This window comes from Sarcophilus harrisii, chromosome 3 (genome assembly GCF_902635505.1).
Source record: "Sarcophilus harrisii chromosome 3, mSarHar1.11, whole genome shotgun sequence".
Lineage (NCBI taxonomy): Eukaryota > Metazoa > Chordata > Mammalia > Dasyuromorphia > Dasyuridae > Sarcophilus > Sarcophilus harrisii.
The window spans coordinates 4,797,441-4,824,620 of record NC_045428.1 but is presented as its reverse complement, the minus strand read 5'-3'; the positions used below and the strand labels follow the sequence as shown (position 1 = coordinate 4,824,620).

The 27,180-nt window shown below is 35.0% G+C and overlaps 1 long non-coding RNA gene across 1 annotated transcript in view; it reads left to right on the top strand.

The window, feature by feature from the left end:
• Positions 1–27,180, top strand: part of LOC116422979 — a 104,756-nt gene that overhangs the window by 13,939 nt on the left and 63,637 nt on the right. The window lies entirely within an intron of this gene.

Here is a 27,180-nt window from a genome sequence, read left to right as displayed (position 1 = left end):
CCATTGAGAGAAAGAAGAAAGAAGTAGTTATCCACAGGGACCAACATTACAGATTTATTTAGTGTGCTTCACTGGTATTCTGTGTCAGTGTTTGGGGGGAGAGCATGGCTGCCTAGCTTATCCATATGCATGCCTTGTACTGAATGAAAGAGATAGACTGTCCTGCTTCTTGTGCATATATCATCCTGAGATATCCAAATGTTGCCAGAAACAGTGAAGTCCCAGAACATGAAGCCAGCTGCTTCCAGGATGGGAAATGACACCTGGAAGGACAGTTGTTATAGCTGGGGTTGTCCTTGGAGGAGGCCAATGGAAATGACACCATATTGCACTGCCTTAAAATGTTTCCTTAACCCACTGTTAATGATTCGTACATGTTTTCTCCATTAGAATATAAGGTCCTTATGAACAGAGATGATTTCATTCTTTGTGTTTGAATCTTCATCATCTAGCTTGCTATACAGTATGTCTGGTTAAAGCAAGAAGCATTTATTAAATGCTTACAACATTCTAGGCATTCTCCTAAGCTCTGGAAAGAGAAATCTAAGCAGAGAGAAAGGCAGTTCATGCCTTAAAACTTGTGAAGTGGAAAGAGCCAGGGAACAGAGAAATGTACCCACATGGGAGACATAATAGACAAAGTCTAGAAAATCAAGGGTTCTTGGAATGAAATGAAAATATAACTGTCTTCAGTATCACCCTCAACTTGGAGATTCTGTAAGGAAACAACCAATCAGAGGAAGAAAGTACCAGGGAAGAGAAAGCTTCCAATGTGACATATCTAGAGTTACAACTTCCAGGATGAAGAGGTTTACATGAAACAACAGAAAAAGACCAGAGAGTTAGGACTGTTTGGAAAGGATGTGATTAATAAATGCTTGTGGATTGATGGGTATTTAGAGAAGAAGAAGAAGAATGTTGAAGAGCCTTTAGCTTATTTCAGATGAGATCCAGTTCATACGAGGAATCTTCAAGTCTCTGAAAGAAGCCCAATATAGATAAAGGAATCAATTCATTCTGCTTAGATTCAAATGACAGAAATAAGATTGATGTATTAGATGCCAAAGCAGGTTTGGGCTTTATGAGGGAGAGGAAGGACAAGCTTTCATTAACAAGAGCTATTCATAGATGGAACAAATGGTCTTTGGAGACAGTAAATTTCCCACTTATTGAAGCTTTTGAAGGGGTCATGCCAAAGATACATTATAGGGGCAATTTTTTCCCACAGAATATTTGTCTGTGGAACTCACTCTCCTGGAATTTTTTGTGATTCATTCAACGTACTAACATCTGTTAAGTGCTTTATATGTTCCAGACAATTCACTAGGCACAAGGGATAAAAAAAAAAGATAAAAGTAATCACTATCTTCAGAGTTCACAATCCAATGGAAGAGAAAAAAGGAGTCATGGAAGCTCATAGATTTGATGATGGGATGAGTTAAAACTAAAACCCAGTCTTTCAAGGTCACAGATTGGGGATGGGGGGAGAAGTAATCTCAGATAATATCTAATTTAACCTCTTTATTTTATTAATGAGAAAAGAGAGACCAAGGAATAAATAACTTCATTCTAGCATGTCCCATTCTCCCCATATGTATTAAACTAGGTAGAGACTCTAATATTTTGTATATGCATAACTTAATGTCTTATACCTGTCCCACTGTAAATTTCTTTACATTATAATCAAGTAGTTCTCATAAAATAAACTACTTGAGTCCTCACTGATGGTCCATCTTTCATCAAAAGCCAAAAAAAAAAAAAAAAAAAAAAAAAGGCTGAGGGAATAAAAAGGGACCTTTTAATTCTTTGAATAGTTGTTAGAAGTCTCTTTTCAGGGTTTATGAACGTCTTTTCTTCATTCTCTTCCTTTTATGCTATTTTTTTTCCATTTCCCAGTCCCTCAATTATTTTCCATTGACCATTTTCCTATTTTCTCCCTCCTCAGTTCCCATTCCCCAACACATCTGAGGATTCTCCAAGCCTATTTGCTATTTTTTGTGACTTACAAATTTCAGCTTCCAAGACTGTATGTGTACCCAGGTTATTTATTTCACCAGTGGAGTGGACAAATTATTGAAGAAAGATGCCCAGAGGTTAATTGCAAGTCTTCAACATCTGAATGAATAAGACATGAAGAAGTCACAGCTCTCTGACTAATGTTTTCATTTCTTTAAAGCAGAAGAAGCAATTAGGGTTATAACAGAAACTGACTTCAACCATTCAGCAAAATCTTTTTTTTTTCCATTATTGTAGAATTCTATTCCTCTGTGACTTAGCATATGATCTTTGAGGGATATAATGAACTTATGTCTTCATTGGCCATAAATCTCATATGATGATGATGATAGTGACAATAGTATGATGATAAATCTATGATTAATGGAAACCAAGGCACAAAAGTCTGAGTATATCTATCTTAGAGTAAAGCTAGCAATTATCAATAATAGAGTACAATGACCCCACAAAAAACATATTTTGCAATCAGAGCATTATTTTATACAGTCTAGTTATACAAGTCCATTACATAATGTCAACTGGTGTCAACTTAAGTAATCCAGAATTATGCTTACTTACAAAAGGTTCTTTTAGATGCCATGGTAACAGGGACACAGAGTTAGTCAAAATCCTTGGAAAGTCTTCAACCCTAGACTACCCTGTACTACAGATAAACAGTGCAAGGAAAAATATCTTGTGACCAAATTGAGTCATCATTCATCTTATTTATCCCCTTTAAGTGACAAGTTTGATTATTTTCCTATCAAGTATCATGCTACCAAGGCTTATACAAAGTAATTCTAAATCCCAGCCTTTAAAAATTGGTTACAATCATTATTGCTGACTAACAAAATGCTTAACTACTAATCAATCAGTAATCAATTTTGCAATAGTTATAACATCTATATTGTTTTAAAGTTTGCAAAATGATTAATATATGTTATCGCATTTGGTCCTGAAAACAATGCTATAAGATAAATCCCATTGTTATGCTTATCTTATGGATATGGAGACTGAGGCTGATGGTAGATAAGTGACTTAATCAAGGTCACTTAAGTTACAAAGTGTCTAAGGCCAGATTTGTATTAAAATATTATTGAATTTGGAGCATATAGGTGACACAGTAGAGAGTGTTGAGCTTTATTAAGGCTCATTATTATTATCATTATTATTAAGGCTTATTAAGGCTTTACAGGAAAATTGACCTTTCTGATTTCAAATCTGGCCTCAGATACTTAATAGCTGTGACCCTGCACAAGTCACTTATTCCTACTTCCCTTAATTTCTATATCTGTCAAATGAGGTAGAGAAGACAATGACAAATGACTGCAATTTCTTTGTCAAGAAAATTCCAGTCACAAAGAGTAGAATACAACTGAGAAATGATTGAATAACAGCTTATTAATTTCAAGCAAATGATTCTATTCCCTTACTTACCAAGCTGCTACACATGGATAGCCTTGGCCATGCCCATAATCAGCTCTTTCCTAGCTCTGGAATTATTTCTGGGACTCATGATCCAATAGGATAAAAGATATTCTAAAACCCAGAATCAAGAGGAAAAGTCGGGTGATAGAGTTAATGATGGGAATTCCAGTGTTGCCTTCATGAATTCTGAATATCCTCATCTCAACTTCCTACTATCAGAGAAATGTTGGATGACTGGAGTTTGTATGCATCTTCCTCTAAATGTATTCATTTAACAAGTGATTCTTTGATCCCTCTATCTTACACCTAATACCCTCCTACTTACAAATGCACACACAATATTATTGGTAATTGTTAGCTTTACTCTTAGATGGATATACTCAGACTTTTGTGTCTTGGTTTCCATTAATCACAGATTTATCATCATACTATCATCACTATTATCATCATCATATGAGATTTATGGCCAATGAAGACATAAGTTCATTATATCTCTCAAAGATCATATGCTAAGTCACAGAGAAAATGGTATTTCAAAAAGATATAGTAGTTATTTCACTAAAGTTATGTAATAAATACAGTTGAGAAAGACTCCCCTTCTCCACCAAAAAAGAAAAAAAATACTGTCATACTCTCCTCCTCATACATACATCATCCAGGGCCCATGACTCAGAGAGTCATGTATCCAATGGGTGACTCACAACTCCTCATTGCTGAAAGTCCTTCTGTCCCATTCCTGGATTGCTCAAGAACATATCCTTAGGTATGAGGAACTGTCTTTTTCTGGGATTCAGTCATGAATATTCTCTTTGGATTCCAAAGATGTAGAAACAACTACCGGTTGATCCCTGAATGATTCAGAATCCCAAAGGGAAGATTGGAAGGTTTGATACTTATTAGACCCTTTAAAGTTATCATAGTTCTTTTCAAGTGAAAAGGAGGCACAAAAGGGAGAGTTGCCAAAGACATTTTCTTCCATCAATCCTGGTCAAGTGGTTTCTTATCAGGGATGTATTAGGATACCACATGCTCCAATTTCTGGAAAAAATTTCCATTCTGAATTAATGTTTTTATGTGGCTCCCAAATAGTAGAACAATGCCTCCCCTCCCCCCCAGCCAATTGAAACAAACAATTGTGACATCAGTTTCCTTCATTCAATGGTTTTCAAAACATTTTATACTTAGGCTAATATTTTCTTGATTGACTGACATGTTATCCCCTAGTGAAGGTATCAGGTTTTAAAGAAATGAGGTGCTAAGACTCCAGCCTTATACCAGAAAAGGTTCCGGAAAGTCCTCTCATCCTCTTGGTATGAGCTCCATTTATTTCATGTATCTATATCACAAAATGACAAATGTCATCTGTGCCAGCAAGAGTCTTTAATGTGAAATATGCAAAGAGACTAAAGAGATCTGAGACATTTAATTCACTTTTCTTCCTAATGCTATTCAGAATGGCCCAGTTCAAGGTTTAGACAGAATTCTTCAGCATTCAGAATGAAGACAGTCTTTTTATTAAAATGTTTTTTTCTTCCCATTAAAACTCCACTCATTTTACATAGAATTATTAAACCTAATAACTCCTGAGGGGAAGTGGGAAGAGTACCTAATATCCCTACTATAAGTCAATAAATCAATTATAAAAGAGATCTAGTCAAGGTCACATCACACTGTTGAAAAATACATCTTTTCCTCTTTGTTCTATACCCTGGATACATTCTCAAGAATTTTCCCCTGAGTGATATATGAAGTTGATGTAAGATGAGTGTCAGTAAGTGCCTTGATCAGGCATGCTAAAGGAAACAGTAACTGAGGGCTTTCAAAAGTATACAAGTTTTCTTCTCTTCTTCTCTCCTGTTCCCATAAGTATGATCACCCTAGGCTAATTTTAAGAGAAAATATATCTCCTTTCTCAATTTTATATGTGAGCCATAATTCATTCTTGCCCCCACAGATCTTTCATATAACTAATGAAATACATTTAAGGGATGCAAATGTGGACTTCTATATAGCATAGCCATTGGTAAAGTAATACAGGATAATTTAAGGACAGAATAAGAGCATATTATGAAGAGGAGGAGGGAAAAAACTCTTCTTGGAATAGACCCAGATAAATAATTTATTCAACTTTCTTCTTTAGGAACTTACTTGGCATTAGGGATAGAAAGAAAGGTGCAAAAATGTTTCCCTCTTTCAAAGAACTGACATACTAATAGGAGAGACAACATCAAAATAATAAGATCCATAAAAAAGGTTCATAGAGGATAAACTGAAGGTCATTTCAGAAGGAAGATATTTGATAGGGAACAGAGTTAGGGGAACGATCTGAGGAAAGACATCTTGTGAAAAATGAGATTAAAGTTAATTAAAAGAAGCCAGGATTTGGAGATTATGAAGGAAGAAATGCCAGGGATGGAGGGCAACAACTGAGAATGTACTAGGATGGAAGATAAAGATGCATATGTGGTGATCAGCCAGCCATCACAGCTGAGCAGGATAGCTAAATTGTAGAGTGCATTGAAAAGAACAAAGTATAATAAGACTAGAAAGGTAGAAATAGAGTGGATGTGACTAACATTGTCAAATAAATGATTTTTAATGAAGGTAGCAGTAGCCACTAAGGTTTATTGATTTGAAGAGTGACATCGTCAGACATGAGTTTTAAAACTATCACCATGGCAACTGGGAAAAAGATGGTTTGGTGAGTAGAGGGACTGAAGACTTCAGGATCAAAAATTAGAATTTTTTTTTAATACCCAAGGGGGAAAGTGATGAAGGATAGAATAAGGGTGAAGGTTGTAAGGAGGCATGGAACCAGATTTGACTGGCCCTAGATTCTGGGGGAGGAAGAAGAGGCACAGATGATTCCAAGGCTCAAATTTGGACAGCTAAAAGAAGAAAATGCTCAGGACAATTGGAAAGTCAGGACAAGGACAAATTGGTTCCTCTGTCCCTCTGCCCCCTGCAATACTAAAGAATGATTATTTGGATTTCGAGTCATTCAACATATTGGTAAGGATCTTAAAAAGGAAGTTTGGTGAGAATGAAAATTAACAAAAACATCCAGTGAAAGAAGCTATCCTTTGAAACTCTCAAATCCATAGACCTCAAGGACATGAAGAGAATAAATGGAACTAGGATACAGGATGGAATGAAAGATTGATGATTAGATAGTAAAAGACCTTAGTTTTAATTTTACCTCTGAAACTCTGATCCACAGGCTCCAGATCAAGTCTCATCATCTCTTTAAGCCTCAGGTTCCACATCTATAAAATGAGGGAGGAATCACCACAGATGACCTGTCTGCTCGTTTTATAATCTTATTTTGAGCATTCACCCTCATATTGCCTTTTTCTCCTTCCATGGATTTTAAAATATACATTTTTATCAAAGATGCCCAGAGGATTAATGTTTTTCCTTAATTTTCTCCCCCAGTGTTATCTCTGAGATACTCAACCTGGCGGTGATGTACTCAGTTTTATTTGAAGTTCTTAGACCCTTTAAGAAAAGAAGATATTGTGTTGGTTGGATAATACTTTCCAGGTCCTTAATCCTTTTGGGGAGTAGTGTATTTTACAGTATATCAGTACTCCCCTGACATAGTGAAATGTTCTACATTCACTAAGTCCTCAGCATGATTATCTGTCTTAAGCAGAGCACTGTTTTCTATCACACAAAGTCAAAAACCCTATAATATGGAAGTGATCTCAGAATGTATCAAGGGCAACCCTGATCTAGAAACATATTACTCTTGCAACTTTCTTGAAAAGGAAAAAAAGCAATTCAATCTTTGGTTGAAGATCCTACATGATGGGGAAAACCCTACCTTTTGAACCATGGCACTGTGTTTGTGGTCAGCTCCTCACTATAAGGAATCTTGTAGTTGTTGCTGTTCAGCCATTTCCAGTTGTCTGACTCTTTCTGATCTCACCTGGTGTCTTGACAAAAGATACTGGAGTGGTTTCCCATTTCTTTCTCCGGTTCGTTTTACAGAAGAAGAAACTGTGGCAGAGTTAAATGGCTTGCCCAGGGTTACACAGCTAATAAATATCTGAAACCATATTTGAACTCAAGTCTTCATATCTTTAGGCCCAGCACTATATTCATTGTGTCATTTAGCTGCTCTCCTTGAATCCTACATAAACTTGCCTCATTGGGACTTATAATTTTTCTCTTACTTTCTGGAAAAAAGAAATAAAGGAAATGTTCATCATTTGGGGAAATGGCTGAACAAGCTATTGTGTATGAATTAATGAAATATCATTATACAATAAGAAATGTGAGAGCCCCTAAGATTGTTCAATATAGAATTTTTATTCTCTCAAAGTTCTTTCTAGGTTTAAGGTGTCAGCTTTCTCCAACTGATGCTCTTGTGGGCATCGATAACATTCTGTCACTAATCCTAGCTGTGAGTGAATGCTAAATTTGGAACCTACACACCTGGATTCAGATACCAGCTCTCTTCTGTGCTTTTCATATGTCCTTGCAAGCAGAATTTCTCTATGGATCTTGGATTTATCATCTGCCAGTGATGGAGGAATATGAGATGACCTTGAGAATTGCTCCCTACTTTGGGTCTGTGATCTCATGAATGTAGTTAGAGGTCTATCAGAACCCTCAAGCTCTTCACCAGATGCATGGCTCAAAAGCCATTCTTCCCCCTTTTAGCCTACTCTTTATACCCCAAAGCAGCAGTTTTCATGTATCCCCCTAAAATTTTATCTTAGAGAAACAACCATATCATTATAAATAAGATTGAGTTACAATTTGGCTCTGGAGACTGAGGTTGATAGCATGACCCTTTTATAGGGATGTAATGGAAAAAAGGGTGCCAGACAAGGCATCCTGAAATCATGACCCTCTCACATGAATGACACTAGACTGGAAAAAGAAAATGCTTCCACTGTTTCAGTTGCTTAATTCTTTTGTAAGAATTCTCAATTCTGTCCCAAAAGCCTATAGAAAGATGTCTTTTCTTTAGGGGTTAAACTAAATGGAAATCCTCAAGTCTACATTGAGATTGCAACAGCAAAATAAATTGTGTAGGTTCATAAAAACAAGGCTGATTGGTCAGTCATCCTTGACACTAATGCTAAAATTTGGGAAGGCATATCACCAAGGTGAGCCTGAATGATGATATTTTCAGTCAGCAAAACCCTAAAGGCCTATTCTCGGAATTGGAGAAATGCGGAAATTTGTCAAGGGACTGAAAGTGGGTAGATGGGGAAATTAAGTATGGATTTTTCGAGTAAAGAATTATCTGTTTTTATAGGGCAGTGTTGGGGAATGTCCAGCCCCTGAACCACATAAGGCCCATGAAATCATTTGCTAAGGCAACGAAAGGAAATTTGGAGCTTAACATTAGGTGCAATCACTTTCCACTATATGAATTCTGTAAATTGATAATTTTGATTGTCCAGAGAATAATGTTATAAAGATCCAAATGGCATTTGGCAGAAAAAAATTCCACATACCTGGCATTGGGATTGAACCCTTTTGAACACAGTTATATATATTTTTTTTCTCTTTTAGGATGAAGGTTTTTTTCCCTTTTTAAACCCTTTACTTTCAAAAAATATGCACAGATAATTTGACAACATTGACCCTTGAATAGCTCTGTGTTTCAGATTTTTTCCTCCTTCTCTCCACTCCCTCCTCTAAATGGCAAGCAATCCAATATATGTTCAACATGTTAAAATATATATTAAATCCAATATGTATAGACATATTTATTCAAGTCTCTTGCTGCACAAGAAAAATCAGATCAAAAAAAGAGAAAGTAAATGAGGAAGAAAACAAGATGCAAGTGAACAACTACAAAAAGAGTGAGAATGTGATGTTGTCATCCACATTCAGTTCCCATAGTCCTCTCTCTACGTGTAGATGGCCCTCTTCATCACAAGATCATTGGAAGTGGCATCAGTCATCTCATTGTTGGAAAGAGTCAGAATTGATCCTTGTATAATACTGTTGTTGACATGTACAATGATCTCCTGGCTCTGTTCATTTCACTTAGCATTGTTTTGTATAAGTCTCTGCAGGCCTGTCTAAAATCATCCTCCTGATCATTTCTTAAAGAACAATAATATTCCATAACATTCATATACCATAATTTATTCAGCCATTTCCCCACTAATGGGCATCCAACTCAGTTTTCCAGTTTCTTGCCACTACAAAAAAGGCCGCCACAAACACTTTTGCACATGTAAATCCCTTTCCTTCCTTTAAGATCTCTTTGGGATTTAGGCCCAATTAAGACACTGCTGCGTCAAAGAGTATGCACAACTTGATAACTTTTTGAGCATAGTTCCAAATTGCTCTCCAGAATGGCTGGATCTGTTCACAGTTCCTCCGATAATGTATTAGTGTCCCAGTTTTCCCACATTTCCCTCCAACATTCATCATCATCTTTTCCTGTCATCAAAGTCAATCTGACAAGTATGTAGTCATATCTCAGAGTTGTCTTAATTTTCATTTCTCTGATCAATGTGATGTAGTGCACTTTCTCATATGATTAGAAATGGTTTTAGTTTTTTTTCATCTGAAAATTGTCTGTTCATATCATTTGACTGTTTATCAATTGGAGAATGGCTTGAATTCTTATAAATTTGAGTCATTTCTCTATATATTTTAGAAATGAGACTTTTATCGGAACTTTTAAATGTAAAGATGATTTCCCAATTTATTGCTTCCCTGTACAAAACCTTTTTAACTTAATATAATCAAATTTATTCATCTGGTGTTCAATTATGAGTTCCACTTCTTCTTTGGACACAAATTCCTTTCTTCATGATCTGAGAGATGAACTATCCTATGTTCTTCTAATTTGCTTATAATATCACCCTTTATGTCTAAATCACGAACTCATTTAGATCTTATCTTGGTCTTTGGGTTTCTCAAACACTAGATTGCTATAGTTATTGACTATTTTGTCCTGTTATCTTAATCTATTCCACTGATCAACTATTCTATTTCTTAGCTAGTACCAAATGTTTTTGATGATCACTGTTTTATAATATAGTTTTAGATATGGCTCAGCTAGGCCACCTTCATTAGCATTTTTTTACATTAATTCCTTTGAAATTCTTGACCTTTTGTTCTTCCAGATGAACTTTGTTATTATTTTTTTCTAGATCTATAAAATAATTTCTTGGGACATTGATTAGTAATGGCACTAAATAAGTGGATTAATTTAGGTAGTATTGTCATTTTTATTATATTTGCTCCGCATACCCTTGAGCACTTGATATTTTTCCAGTTGATTAGATCTGACTATATTTGCATGGAAAATGTTTGTAGTTGTATTCATACAGTTCCTGACTTTCCCTTGGTATACAGATACCCAAATATTTTATACTATTGACAGTTATTTTGAATGGAATTTCTCTTTGTATCTCTTGCTGCTGGACTTTGTTGGTAATATATAAAAATGCTGATGATTTGTGTGGATTTATTTTATATCCTTCAACTTTTCTAAAGTTGTGAATTGTTTGTAGTAGATTTTTAGTTGATTCACTGTCATTCTCTAAATATACCATCATATCATCTGCAAAGAGTGATAATTTGGTTTCCTCATAACCTATTCTATTCCTTTTATCTCTTTTTCTTCTCTTATTTCACAAGCTAACATTTCTAATACAATATTGAATAGTAATGGTGATAGTGAGCAGACTTGTTTCATTGCTGATCTTATTAGAAATGGTGCTAGTTTGTCCCCATTACATATGATACTTGCTGATGGTTTTAAATAGATGCTACTGGTCATTTTAAGGAAAAGTCCATTTATTGGGTTATCTCTAGTGTTTTTAATAGGAATGGGTGTTGGACTTTATCAAATGCTTTTTTCTACATCTATTGAGATAATCATATGATTTTTGTTAGTTTGGTTATTGACATAGTCGGTTATGCTAATAGTTTTTATAATATTGAACCACCCTTACATTCCTGATACAAATCCCACTTGATCATAGTGTATTATCCTGGGGATGAATTTTTTGCAATCTCTTGCTAATATTTAATTTAAGGTTTTTGCATCAATATTCACTAGAGAAATTGGTCTATAATTTTCTTTCTCTGTTTTCACCCAACTATCAGCATCATATCTGTGCCATAAGGAATTTGGTAGGACTCCCTTTTCTATTTTCTAGGTCAGTTGTTTTTCCTGGGAAGTATTTCATATTTTATTTTATTTTATTTTGTTTTTATTTCACTGATTCTTGAAATCTTAGTGAGTCATTCACTTCCATTTGTTCAATTCTAATTTTTATTGTATTATTTTCTTCAGTTACCTTTTTTAGCTCCTTCTGTATTTGGGCCAATTGAATTGTGTTATGGGCCAGAACTCTGAATTTGAAACAAAGGATTCTTACAAGGTACTAAGTCAGTGGAATTGATAGAAACAATAGTTTTCTGATTTAGCATGGTTCAGTATGATTGATTTAATCCTACAAGATGTTATGGGACAGAATTTGAAATAAGGTACTAAGTGGAATTGAAGAGACAATGGTTAAATCTAGTTTAGCATTGATTTAATCCTACAATAAATAATGGTTTCCTAGTGATATAATGATTGGTTTGTATTCAGTGTGAGGCATATAAGCTAGAAGCTCTCAGGGCCAAAAGAGACAAGCTCTCTAGAAGCTTTCCAAGGCTGAGACAGATTCATTCCATCGTCCACCTTTGTAGTAGCTGCAGGCTGAAGCAGAAACCATTGGAGTCGGGGAGATTCAGAAGCCAGAGAAGGCAGGCAGGAACTCAAGCTCTCAGAACCAAGGAGAGAGATAGGCCTCCAGAAAAAAACTAGCCAAGCCCCAAGTGAAGGAGACAAGACTTTGAAGGAGACAATAAAGGATTTGGATGTTAACCCTTGACTAGACTTGTGTGGTGATTACTGAACTGAAACAAAGGCTGCCTCCAGAGACCCCAAGAAAACCTCAAAAGAGAATGTTTCATTTTAGAAAGAATATTACAGAATTGTTTTGTTCATTGCATTTTTTTCATTTCATAAATTTTGTTTTTCAATGAGTTAGTATCTTTTTCATATTTATTTTGTAGGGCATTATATGCTTTTTGCAATCCTTCTTGCAATGATCTCATTTGCTTTCCCCATTTTTCATCTAACTCCCTTTTAAGATCCTTTATGCAATCTTCAAAGAAAGCCTTGTGAAATCAGGAACAGCTCATATCTCCATTTTGAGCTTCATCTGGAGTTGATTTGCCTTTAGGAACCTCAGGATTTGAGACATAAAAGATGTTTATGGTGAGAGTTCTTTTTGCTTTTTTGTTCATCAATTTTTTTGAGGTCTGCTTAGAGCAAAGGGGTGACAGCTGCTTTAATTTGCTCTGGGGAAATTCTGCTGATTTACTTCCAGTGCTGGGTAATAATGGCTCTGTCAGGGGCTCAGTGGTTTACAATTTGCCTTTTGTAGCAAATATGCCAAACCACCTGCTTGCAATCAGGGCAGAGTAGCCTAGGAGGTTCACAGAATGTTCCCAGGTGTGGGGAAGCTGCAATGCTCTGTCTCCCTACCCCAGTTTCTTGCCCCTGTTTCCCTGTGCTGCAGTCTGGGCTTGGGAGACTGTCCCCTTGCCTGTTTGAAACAGACCTGTTCTGACGTTCTTCCAAGGTATCTTCTGGGAATGTGTTGTATTCCAAATTTTTGTGGGTCCTTTGACTCCAAGACCAATTTAGAGGCTTAATTTGCTGTTGCTTTGAGAGAAGGTCAGAGGAGGTCAGAAAAAATTGTGTCTGTTCTTAGCCATCTTGCATCAGAGACTATATTTTTCATGGGGACAGGAATGATGTCATCAGTTGGAGGTTGTTTGTTTAAATTTTTGTTTTTGTATATTGCTCAGCACCACACTCGGTGCTTTGCACATAGTAGACACATGGTAGATTTTGAAGCAAAATAATTAAATTTAACATTCAGTGATCCCTGATAGATTGAAGAGAACATGCTTGGTGAAGACTTCCCAGTTTCATTAGAGTCACAAAGTTCAAGTATGTGCTGTATGAAAGAGGGAAAGTAAAAAGTGCCTCAGGATCATCACACCAAAAAAAGCACAATGCTAAAAAATAAAATAAATTAAAATTCCATTGTTGCAAAATCAATGAATCATCACCAATGAAAATCTTGTTTGGGATGATCTATTTCATACCTTGTTTTTTTGCAAGGCAATTGGGGTTAAGTCACTTGCCTACTTGCACAGGTAGAATGGATTAAGTGTCTGAGACAAAATTTAAGCTCAGGTTCTCTTGACTCTAGAGCTGGTCCTCTACCCACTGCACCATCTAGCTGCTCCTACATCATACCTTCTTATAAGAGGTATCTAAGTGACATTGTGGATTCAGGACTTAGAATCAGGAAATCTTGAGCGCGAATCATTCCTCAGATACTTAAGATCAATGAGTCTCAATGTTCTTATCTATAAAATGGGAGAAAAACATTCCTTATCTCACAGGATTGTTGTGAGGATCACTTATGATAATATTAGGATTTTAAAAAAATCTTAGAACAGTTGATCTTAAGAGCTTTGGTACTACCTGCATAAAGTTCTTTCCAATCTTAAAGTGGAAATTAAATGAAAGCTCAGATTTATTACTATTGCACAGTTTGGGAGAATGAAGTTATATGGAGATCACGGTATTGTAACCAACTGATCAAAGTAAATCCAGATTTTGTCACACTTTGTTTCCTAGAACTCCACATTCTGCAACTTTCTGGACAGACAAGATTTGCCAAGTTTAAGAGAATTAATTTCTCAGCACTTTTATGACTTTAATGAAATTTCACGTAGAAAGTCAAAACAGGAAGTCTTGTATCCTTCCTGATGAGGAAGCATCTACCCAGAGTTCTGAATTGTGGGGTTTTCTTTCCACTCTGGATTCAGTAATTGGGCTTTATAGCTTCGATTTGTTATTTACACAGGAATTTGATCCTGATATTTTCATCACTTGTTACTTCAGGGCCATGTTTCTGCTATAACTTTATGCATTTGGGGTTTGTCAAATTACCTTCCTCAGACGGCCTAGCTCCACTAGCTTTTAATGCAAATATGCTTTGCTTTTATGGTCGGATTTGTAGACACATTGCTGAGTTTATTGGCACATCTCAAAATTCTGGGCAGGATTAATCACCCTCTTTCCACCTGACTTTATAGGCCTCCAGCAATAACATCAGTCTAAGTGATGCCTCAGCTCCCAACTTATTCCATCTTTATTCAAAGCCAGATTTCCTCCATCCTTGCCAGTTCATGTGAAGTCACTGAAGCTAGAGGGTACAGTATCTTGCTGAGCCCTTTACAATGGGTCCCTTTCTTTCCTTGGAAATCTCACAGGGACAATCACAATTTTACTGCTTTTGGCCAAAGGCTATTGGGAGGTGGGTTTAAAGTTATCTTTAAAGTAAATTACCAAAAAAAAATCAAAGAGATTGAATTTCAGAGCATGATTGGGCAAGGTGCTCAAGATTTTCCTAAAGGATATTATCCTATCACCCCATTTCTGCATCACTTAGTATCTAGAGTATGTTTCAGTCTGTCATTATTTAACTGCTGTGTGTGAATGGAGAAATCTTAGTAAACACTCCTAGAGGTCAAGGTAAATGGTGAAGGACTCTCTCTCCCTTACTTTTCATATTTGTATATTTATACATATGTACCTGTTGGATACACACAAATATGGAGAAAATATTATATAATATTTTATAATTACACTAATGTGATAATATATAATTATACATAACATAATCACATTATATATGTTTATATAATCTGTGATTTCATCATCTTTATAGATTTTCAATATAGAAACTGTCTTTACAGATGTAAATCAACAATTTATAAATAACATTTCTTAAAGATTATGAATGTGATCTGTGGAACAACAAGATCTTGACTTGTTCATAGTATTTTCCCAGCTCTGATACATAAGGATACAGACTTGATACCAGGATTTTCTTGGTCCCATCACCTTTGCACTTGTCACATACTATGTGCTACTAATAATGAATTCATCATCTAATTTCATTCACATAGAACACAGTAAATAGCAATTTTTTTAAAAAATCATTTAACTGATTAGTTCCAGAGATAGGATTTCTGGGCTTAGAAGAGGCTCATGGTATCAATTTCTTACAAAGATAGGAAAATTGTATCAAAGCTGTTTGCCAGGAGATTTTGTCTCAGTATTGAAAAGTCCATTAAGAACATTCGATCATTTTATAAATGGTCTCATGCTATGTTCAAATGGAGTGTTCCATTTCAAAAGCAGTCATTGACTTCTTTGCACTCACAAAGTTGCTGCCCCTGCAAATCCTCTCACCATCTTTCCCCTTCTAACTGGACTTCCTGCCTTAGGCTTCTTTCCATTCAGTTGTCAAAGAGATCTTAAAATCACAGTTCTGATCACATCATACACCCACATACAGAGACTCAGTAAATTCTGGTAGTTTCCAATTATTTCCAGAATAATATATAAAGTTGGGCTTTTAAAGCTCTTCCCAGGCTTTTTTCTACTTTCTCAGTACTCAGGCATTATATTCTCCTGCACATCCTCTACAATTCCTTGATGAAAGGTTTCTTGCTGGTCCTGACACAGCACTCCAGCTCCCAATCACTGGCTTTTTACTTGCTGTTTTCAATGTCTGAGATGCTCAGCTACCTCACCTCTGACTCCTGGCTCAGCCAACTTCCTTCAAGTCTCAGATCTCACACTCTGCCTGATGGCCAGCCCTGTGTATCAACTGCTTCTGTCTTTTCCTCTTTTGTTTAATCAATAAGTACCACTATGTGCCAGTCACTGGCAGATAAGCAGATAAAAAAAATAGCCCTTAATTCAAGGAAATTAGAATCTTAAATGGGAAGGCAACATACTAAAACAATTGGTAAAAATGGGTCAGGGAAAGCTCTGCCCACCTTCCTTAAAATGAGGCTTTGAATCCCATTCCTGCTGTTCAAAGGGGCAGTGGATACTGATGAAGTATAAGTGCCAAGCCTGAATCCCTCAGAGATTTCTTTCCATCTGTGCAGTATGTACCTTGTAGATAATTAGTTATTTGCATGTTGTCTCCGAATGTAAATCTGAGAAGTAAAAAATCAATTCATAATTATGTGTTAAGCATTTATATGGACTAAGCACTGTCTTATCAGAAACAGATATCATAAGTCTCTCACAAACCCAGAAATCTTATTTTTGGGACTAATAAAATGATGGAATTTTTACATTACTCTTTCCTCTATTCCATGTGACTAGGACTAGGCCAGGTATCTATAGAGATAGAAGAGAATAAAATCAATCAATAATTTGGCACCTGCTACATATTGGACACTGTGCATTGTGCTGAAGATGCAAAAAGTCCATACTCTCAAGGAACTTACAATCAAATGAAGAAGACAACATCCAAACACATAGATACAAAAAAAAAGCTATATCTAAAATAAATTTTAAAAATTAAAAAATAATTACATAGAGAAGGCATTGGAATTAAGAAGGGTTGCAAAAGGCTTCCTATAAAATATGAGGTTTTGGTTTAGACCTAGAGGAAGTCAGAATGAAAGAGGGAAATCATCATTTCAGATAAGTCGCAACAGCCAGAGAACATGTACCGAGCTGAGTGTTTTCTTCATGGAACAGCTATTGTCGATGCATTATGAGGACTTAGTGAGGTAAGATGGAAGGAGATTGCAAAAATAGGAGGGTAGTGAGAGAATAAAGGGCTTTGAATGCCAAAGAGAGCATTTTGTCTTTCATCCTGGAGGCAATATGAGCCATTGAAGTTTATTGAGTGGTATTGGGGTGTATAATATGATCAGATGACCTTTGGAGAAATAATTTCAGTGGCTAATAGGAGGATGAGTTGCTAAGGGCAGAGGCTTGGGGCAGGCAGAGTCACCAGCAGACTATTATAAAAGGCCCTGAATGAGGTGACCAGCACCTGTACTTGAGTACTGGCAGAATTCAAGGCACTCCCTAATTTTAAGTGGTCAAAGGATATGAATATGCAATGTTACAATGAAGAAATCAAAACAGCTTACAGTCACTTGGGAAAATGTTCTTAACCATTATTACTAGAGACATGCAAATTAAAATAATCTTGAGATATCATTTTATACCTCCCAGATTGAAGGGGAAAGCAATGTTGGAGGGAATATAGAAAGATTATGACACTAATTCATTGTTGATGGAATTGTAAATTGATCCAATCATTTTGGAAAGCAATCTGGAATTATACCTAGAGATAGTAAACTTCCTCTACCCTTTCACCTAGCAATACTATCTCTAGATTTATTTTTAAAGATGATTCGAAGAAAAGGGGGAAAAAACTATATTTTCTAAAATGTTTACAATAGTTCTCTTTGTAGTGGCAAAAAATGAAAATTATAAGGTTGCTGATCAAATGGGGAGTGTTTGGGTAAGCTGTGGGATATTATTGTAATGGAATATTACTTTGTTATAATAAACAATGAGCTTGATGATCTTAGAAAATATATATAAAATTTGTATGAAGTAATGAAAAGTGAAACAAGCAGAACTAAAAGAACGTTTTATAAAGTGACATCAGTATTGTGTTAAGAAAGACTTTGAGTGAATGAGGTCTGTTGATTATAATGAATACCTAAACAGACTATAAAGAACCTATGAAGAAAAATTCGATCTGTATCCAGAGAAATAACTGATAAAAATATGTATAAAATAATTTTATCCATGTGCACCTATTTGTATCTAATGATAATCATTTCTGATGGAAGGCTAGAAAGAGAGAAAAAAATTTACACGATAATTTTATTGTCTATTTGAAGGGATTTGCAAGTTGTGCATAGCAGATTTGCAGTGTCATGTACAATCATCTTTTTCTTGTATTATATTGTGGAAATGCCTTGAGAGAAGGAAGGTAGGAAAAGAGCAAGATTTATGGAGAAAGAAAATCAGTTTTGTTGAATTTAAGATGTCTATTAGATGTTTAGAGATTTCTGAAAAGCAGTTAAGATGTAAAATGTCATATCAACTGAGAGTTTGGGACAGGCTTGAAATATACAAAAAATGGTATAGTGATGTCATTCTAATTTATGAGAATTGGTGATATCACTAAATGTGGTATAGAGGGAGAAAAGAAGAGGGACCAAGGTAGATCCTTGAGGGGTATCTCTAGATAGAAAGAAGGTGTGATCTGGAAGAGAATCCAGCAAAGGAAACAGAAAGAGTGGTCAGATAGGTAGGAGTAAAACCAGGAAAGAGGTATGTCCTGAAAACCAAGAGATTAAAGAACATTGGAAGAGGACAAAGAAGAAAGGAAGAAAAAGTGATCAACAATATCAGAGACTACATAGAAGACAAGCAGAAAGAGGATAGGAAAAAAAAAAAGCACTGGATTTGGCAACTCAGATCATTAGTGACTTTGGAGAGGGCAGTTTCAGTGGAATGACAAGTTCAGAAGCCAGATTTTAAGAATTTAAAAGAGAGTGGGGAGAGGCAAAGTGGTAATACCCAATGTCCTATGACTTTTTATTATTATTATTATTTTATTTTATTTATTTATTTGCTTTTTTGTCCTATGACTTTTTAAGGAGTTTAGCTATAAAGATTCTGTTCTTTATAATTCCAGTCCTTTTAATTCTGTAGCTGGATATTAGCACTTGTGTCTCACTGGCAACTTTTAATTCCTTGAAATTTGGTTATGGCTATATGGGCATGAGTCCTTGCTTAGAGTAATTCACCCTCTGCCAAAGTTAGAATTGCCAGGGCCCTGTGGTCAAATGTCAATTTCTTTTTAGGGAACAACTTTGTAAGGTTTCTAGCTGATACATTCCCAGTATACATATGATTTAACCATTTGAATTCTAGGGTAATCATCTAGTGAAGAAGCATATACCTCCCAAGTAATTCTAATCAGTGGGACTTTAGTTGGGCACAATCCCTGCCCACATCAGTTCAACAGAGGACATCACTTGCCTGCTTCTTTAAAATAAAAGATTTCATTCTGGGTTTATGAGTACATAACCTTCAGGGAAACGTGATTTTAGTATGGTATCTCTTATGTTTATGACCTTGACCTTCATCACTTTGAGTTTTCAGCTCTGGAAAACAGTAGATTATAGAAACAGGATCAGATATTAAAACATGTGTGTGTGTGTGTGTGTGTGTGTGTGTGTGTGTGTGTGTGTAATCCTTAGCACTAATTCCTCTATCAGTTTTTTTTTAATTTATAATTCACCAACATATATCAATGTTTATTCCCATCCCTACCCCAAAGAGTTAATTTTGAAAAACAATTAGAGTGTAAGTTACTTGAGGGTAGGACTAGTTTAAGTTATTTATTGTCCAGAATTAGCTGTGATTAGTACATAGAAAGCACATAAAATGCTGATTGAAATGAATCTAAATATCTTGATATTTGATATTAGAGTTTATTTAGTAATTCCTTGAGACCTTTATTATTGTTGTTGTTGTCAGTTTTATTGATACTCTTTATATAAAAATTATTTTTTGATATGAGCCCTTCTTTCTCCCCATGTACCTTTTATGAACTTTAGGGGTGAGAGAGGGAGAAGGAGAGAGAGCTTAAAAGAGAAGAGAGAAGCTGATACAGAGACAGAGAAAGAAAGTTACAATACAAAAACCTGACAGCAATTATATTTGATAGTATACACATCATAACATACTCTATTTCTTAGCTCCTTCTATCTCTTGAAAAATTTTTTTTTCCTTGAGAGCTTTTGAAAACAGTAGGTTATCAACCTACAGAAAGGTAGAAATGATGTGAGACAGTTAAGAGAAAAGATGCTATTGGGCATGTAATTTGTGGTTGGATAAAGTTGAGAGTAAGTCATTTTCTCACTTAGTTTGGCCCCTCAACTACAGAGATCATCCCTGTCAAAAACTGGAATCCTCACTTGTATTCTAGTGTTGTTTTCAATGTCAGATTTCTGAAACAGAAATATGGGACACTTTTCAAAGATAACATGAATTAATTCTTGACAGCCTGTTTCCATGGCCTGAGGGTAAAGGCAGCAGTGACAGTAAACATCTGAAGTGGGCAGAGGTTGTAATGAAGGAAGCAACTTCTGAAGAATACAAGGATAGCTAGTGATCCTTGATTAGTTACATCCTAACCTACATTTACAATTGGTCTCTTTAGGATGAAAGATAGACCTGGTTTTATCCTCAGGGCTCTAGTTTTCTCAGAATAGATTTTCCATGAAGTCTGTTTACAAGTAAGTTTGTTCTAAGCCATTTACTTTGTCTGGCTTATTCTTAAGAAAACTTGAGAAAGACAGTACTTGGTATCCTCCCCTTCTCCACAAATCATTGAATTAATGAATTCTTGTTGAACAACTCTTATGTGCTCAGTGCTAGGAAAACAATGAAAAATGAAATGATCTCAAGGATCTTATATTTTATTTTAATAAACAATGTGAATATATATGTAACAATTTCTCCAGTGGCAAATATGTCTACACTGCCCATCACAAGTAGTTTAGGCAACAGTGTAATTCAGTAGCTCAGTAATTGTATAAAGATCTCTGAATGATATAGTCTACTCTATTCTATGTCTGTGTGTGTCTGATATATTCTGTCTATTGTGTTTCTACATTTTTGTATGCATTTGTACATATGTATATGTATATGTGTATATATGTAATATATCTATATCTTTATGTATATGTATGACACCTGGGGGAATTATTTGTTCATCAGAATTAGGTTCCCTGCAAACAAATAAAATCAGATCAGAAATGTAATACAGCATTTGATTTTTTTTTTCTCTCTGGTAACTGGAGAAGTTGGCAATACCTGCTAATTCTATTCAATCTTTTCAATTTTATGCCCAAATCTTCTGGTAATAATTTAGCCAATCTCTTTGTCCCAAAGGACCTGATGGATGAGCACCAAAATAATAATCCTCCACTGGGGATCCTCCTGTGCAGAGGGGAAAATATAGTCTTCTTGGAGCTCCTGAAGTTCCATGTCCTTAATACTGCTTTGTTCAGACAACTCAAGTCTTCTTCATCTCAGGGCCAATGCTTTGACCACTACACCATCCAATTGCTTCCTATGGTAACTTTGGGACATTTAGGAAAGAATCTGCCCCTCCCTGGGACTCAGTTTCGTCATGTCAAAAATGATGAAACAGTGATCTCAAAGGTTTTGTCCCATTCAAAATCTATGTTACCATGAGCCTACGATATACTTCTTATACTATAGGTCACAACCTTATATAGGGTCATGCAACTGAATGTAGGGATCATGAAAGTATGATTTTTTTTATCAGTAAGTGTTTGATTTGTATATCTATTTTAAATACATATATACCTGAGGTTACAAAAAATTTCTTGGCAAAAAGGAGCCATGAGTGAAAAAAGTTTAAGAAGCCCTGATATGAAGTAAGATACTGTTATTTATTGTGTGTCCTTATTTTATATTATTATAATTGTTATTATTAGGATGTCATTCTTTATATCATATCCCATTCTCCTGGTAATGATCCAATTTCTTAATAAACTACATTTCAAAAGATAGTTTGAGTAGTAAAAATAGTCCTATCCTTTTACCCAGAAATATCTCTGTTAGTCTCATACTCCAATGAGGTCATCAATGCTACAAAAGTCACCACATATAACAAATCTTTCTAGTTGCACTTTTTGTGGCAACAATTGGAAACATAGTAGATTTCCGTCAACTGGAGAACGGATCAATCAATTGTGGTACCCAAGTGTAAAAAAAAAATCTTAACGTACAATGAAGCATAAATTAACATTATGCAAGTAGGAAAACTTACTTGAATAATGCAAAGTTATTTAAGGATAGAAAAATGATACTGTAAACTCAAGGACATAATGGATATAAAAGAAAAGAAAAATCACAAAAGAATTGAAATTGGATTTTGAAGCATTACAGTGACCAAGTTTGGTTGCAAAAAGTAATATGAACCTCCTCGAGGCAGCTAATTGGCATCTAGATTCTAGGTCTAGAGTCAGGGAGACTTGAGTTCAAATCTGACCTGGTACTTTCTAGATGTTTAAACCTGGACAAATCACCTAATCTCTGTTTCATTTTCCTCAAATATAAAATAAGGACAATATATACCTACTTCTTCAGGTTTCTGTGAGGATCAACTAAGATTACACTGTGATTTGCTTAGCACAATATCTGGAACATACTAAGTAATTAATCCATACTTATTTTCTCCCTCTTCCCACTCTTTTGCAAAGATGGGAGAAAAGATTCTTGGCTATTTTATATTGTCAAAATAATGACAACTCAAGTCAAGAGAGATCATCAAATTGTTTTCAATGCATTGATAAGATCGGCTGATTTATTTTTCTCTTTTACTTTTCTTTAAAATTATTTTATAAGGATTGATGCTCTTGCATGGAAACACTGGCAAATATTTAATAGTACCTCTGGGGAAAAATGCATGTTGCATTTTAAAGATTATTTTGCCTTATGAACATTTTCCCCATCACTTCCTTAAGTCGGAAAAATCAACAAAACAATAAATCAGATCATGATTTGTAGTGTTTGAGGATTTATAAGACATAAATACTGAAAATTTTGCAACAGCTTCTGTTGATAGGAGCTGGCACTGGCACATGCTTGCATCTATGGGAGGGAAAGAAAGGACAGGGATATAGGGGACATTTTATACACTGAACCAAAAAATATCAATAAAATTGATTTTATAACTACTCTTTGCTTGGGTTTGTATGCTTGTGATCAATGCCATAAGGATATGAAAGTCAAGGTGTCAGTCTGAGAAGGTTTTAAACATTATTGCCCTTGACCATAACTTTTCAACTGACAGAATCAACAGTAATAAAAGTGTCCCAAGTTCTTAGTAGCAAGCCAGTGATACTGAATAAATTGAAACATCTTAAACTATGGATCATGATCCCTTGGGAGGTTGTGTAACTCAATGTGGGGGTGGCAAAATTATGATTTGCTTTAAGTAAATGTTTGATTTGTATAACTATTTTATATTCCCATATGACTGGGCTTGTGTAAAAATTTCTCAGATTAAAAAAGGGTCGCAAGTGGAAAAAAGTTAATAAGCCCTGAAATTTTTCCTTTCAATCCATATTCTCTAAATATTTGTATGTTTATATATTTGTGGGATAATATAGGAGAGATGAGACGTAAAGAATGTTAGACAGGATCAGTTTTTGTTCCTTTTCTGTTTAGAAATGAAAAAATTATTTGGGGTCAAACAAGTAAGAAAGAAATTGCCATCTAGCTTTTTGTTAGTCCTGTGCCCTTTAGATAAGATCCCATAAAGTTTAAAGGAAATAAAGTATATCTCTCAGAGTCATCTTTCTAATCCCCCTCATCTAATCAACTGCTAAATTTAATTTACAAAATCTCTCTTAAATCTCTGCCCCCTTTTTATTTCCAACCTATTAATTTACCTGGATAATTATAATTATCTCCTTTTTATATTTAATATTTCATTTTCCCCAGTTATATATCCATTTTTAAACATTTTTAAAACTCTGAGTTCTAGTTTCTCTCCCTTCCTTTTTCCCCACCTCTCACCTCCATTAAAAAGGTACATGTAAAGTTATGCAAAACATTTCCAAAACAGTCATGTTTCAAGAAAATGCAGATCCCCTCAAAAAAAATACCTCCTAATAAAGTTTTAAAATAAACTATGCTTCAGTATGAATTCAGACACAATCCCTTAAGTATGGAAAGCATTTTTCATGGTAAGTCCTTCAAAGTAGTCTTGGATCATTTGTATTGCTGAGAATAGCAAAGTCATTCACAGCTGATCATCCCACAACATTGCTATTACTTTATACACAATACATTTCACTTTAAATAGCTCATGGAGGACTTTAAGGGTTTTGTGCAGCTAGTTTCAGAGATGTTTTTAGCAACCCTAAGTTTTCTGTTCTCCCAAGACAGTATGATCCAAGGAAAGGGGTTTACTACTCTACTAGCCTGTGTTCTAATATGTGAATGACAGCAAGTTTTTTTTTTTGTTTGTTTTGTTTTGTTGTTGTTGTTTTTCTGCCCTAGAACTGTGAGGAGAGTCCTTGATCCACTCTGACTATAATATGTTCTAGTGTTACTGCTCCTTGTCACCCTGGGTCTGTGGTATTGCACACTTCACCCTGGAAACAGGGCCACTTTTTAAGAATGAAAGCAAACCGATGCATTCACTTGTCTACTAGAATCTAAGTATCCCTGTCAATTAGGAAGTCATGACCTTCAGCTGCTTAGTCATCTTCCATAATGAAGTTATCTTAGTAGAACATCAAGAAACCTGAAAACCAACTTGCTTCCTTGTTAAACCTAGAATCATTTCCTAGAGAATGGACCTGTTGTGTTTCAAAGGGTTTTGTTTCACGTGTTTGTTTTTAATTATCCAAAGGTTCCCATTGTTTCAGCCAACACTAATTCCAGCACAAAAAAATATGCATATGCCACCAAGAAAGGTTGGGAAATTGTGGTCCCTCTTAATTCTTAAGTATGATCATTTTCATAAATATTGGGAGCTGGGGCAACTATGCAGTATTATGGACCAACTAAAAGTCATGAAATTTAGGGACTCCCAGAATTTTCTCTGGCTATATCCCATACCTGGAATTCTCTCTGTCTTTATATCTGCCATCTGCCATCTTGGTTTCATTCAAATCTTAAATCAAATTCCATTTTCTAATTAAGTTTTCCCCAACCCTTTTATTATTTTCAATTTTTTAAATGATTTCCCTTGTATCTTGGATATAACTCATTTATACATGTTTGATGACTTGTTGTATCTCCTTTTAGATTCTGAACTCCTTGAGAGCAGGGAGTTTTTTTAATCCATTTTTGTATCACCAACACTTAGCACAGTGTCTGGCAAATAGAATATACTTAATGAGTGGGTATTGACTAACTGGAATAAAATGGACAACATAAACTAAGTGATACAGAAATGGCAATCTTTTGGTCACCGGATATAAAGTTAACCCTATTCTCCATCTCATACTCATTCTTATTCTCTGATTCTTCAGAATAAATAATTTAAAGATACAAAAGAAAGAAGCAAGTTGCAGGGAGGGACACTTTACAGAGATCATTGTTTTCCTTGTAAATACAGATTCCAATTTTTGAAGCACTTCCTACCAAAAGCATGTTCTCGGCACTCTTCCTAGAAATTCCTACTTTTGGCTAGTTTGCAGCCACATATATTTATAAGACTAATCCTCCAGTTGTCACCCAATCACAATTATTCTTGGGTCTCTTACTCTGAACCATTCCGGTTCCCCACAGGAAAGCACCAATGAATTGATTCCCAAGGGAAGTTCACAGTTCCAAAGGACCTACAAGACACAGAAATGCTTGTTGGGAGCAGGTAAAACAGCATGAAACAGAAAAGATGGAAAAAGTTCAATAATTAGCCAGAGGGAGCACAAAGATTACTACACTATAAACTTCCTTGTAGTTCTTTACCATGAGAGAAGTCAGAACAGTGTGCAGAAAACATAAAGTTATTTGGAAGAGTAATATGCTGCAAACAGAACTTTTGTGGTATAGATCCTTTGATGTTGGGGGGCTGGGAAAGGAGAATGAATTTGTGAGTATAGTTTGCCAGGTAGAGGCTTCCATTACAGCTAATTAGCTTTTATTTATTTATTTATTGTGTTGCTACATGCCAGACACTGTCACATGTACAAATGGACTCCACTGATGCCATTGGTTCATTACCTGAAAAGGGCATCAAATAGGTTTCTTTACCTGACTGACCTGAATAATAGCATTTTGTCTCTTTAGGCAGTCTTCAAATTTTATCACTTTTGGGGATGGTGGTGTCCTATTGAAAGTGAAATGCTGAATGGAAACATTTGAAAAAATGAAAATATATATACAAACATTATTTGTTTCTTCTGGAAGTATAAGTGAAAAATAATACATCATTTTTTACTAATTTATATTCAACAATAATGCTTATCAAAGTAGTTTCTTGTCCTTTTCATAACCTTAATTGACTCTGTAATATATATCTGTGTATATATACATGTAAATATAATAAGTTAGATATGAATAACATATTGCACAGAGTATAAAATGTTAAATGAGTAAAATTTAATTAAATATATTTAAAAGAAAGCCTAGAATATGACACAATACAAATTTAGTCAAATTAAGTGATAACTAACTAAAAATACAAAAATAAAACAAAAACAAAACCCAAAATAAGCCATTTCAAAAATGGCAAAAATTATTCCACTGTTAAAGTTTGATCCTAAAAGTATTTTCATTCCCAAAAGCTAACAAGGAAAGCACACTGGAATCCCTTCTTCTATAGACACTGTCAAGATAATCTCTATTCATAGCAATCCCCTCATATATGAGTTTGATATAAAATAGATGAAATTAGCCTGTCATGATTTATTCCTAATTAAATCATGCTGACTAGTTGCAATTCACTTTACATTCTAGATAGGGAGTACTTAATTGTGTGTATATGAAATCATGCATCTATATATTTATACACATACACAATACATACACAAATACCCTTATATTAAAAATTGCAATTTAATATATTTTATAATAATCCTATCCATTTTATTTCAAGCTTTTTAAATAACATTTAAAATAATAATAGCAATAAACGATCAATAGCCTTCACCAAATGGCCCAAGGGAAAAAAAAGACACCCTTTATCCATCCTTATTCTAGAAGTTTTCAAAACTTCTCACCTAAGATACTTTCCATAATTTATTTTTTTTACAGGAATGATAGTGAATTTATTTATTCTATAAGTTAAA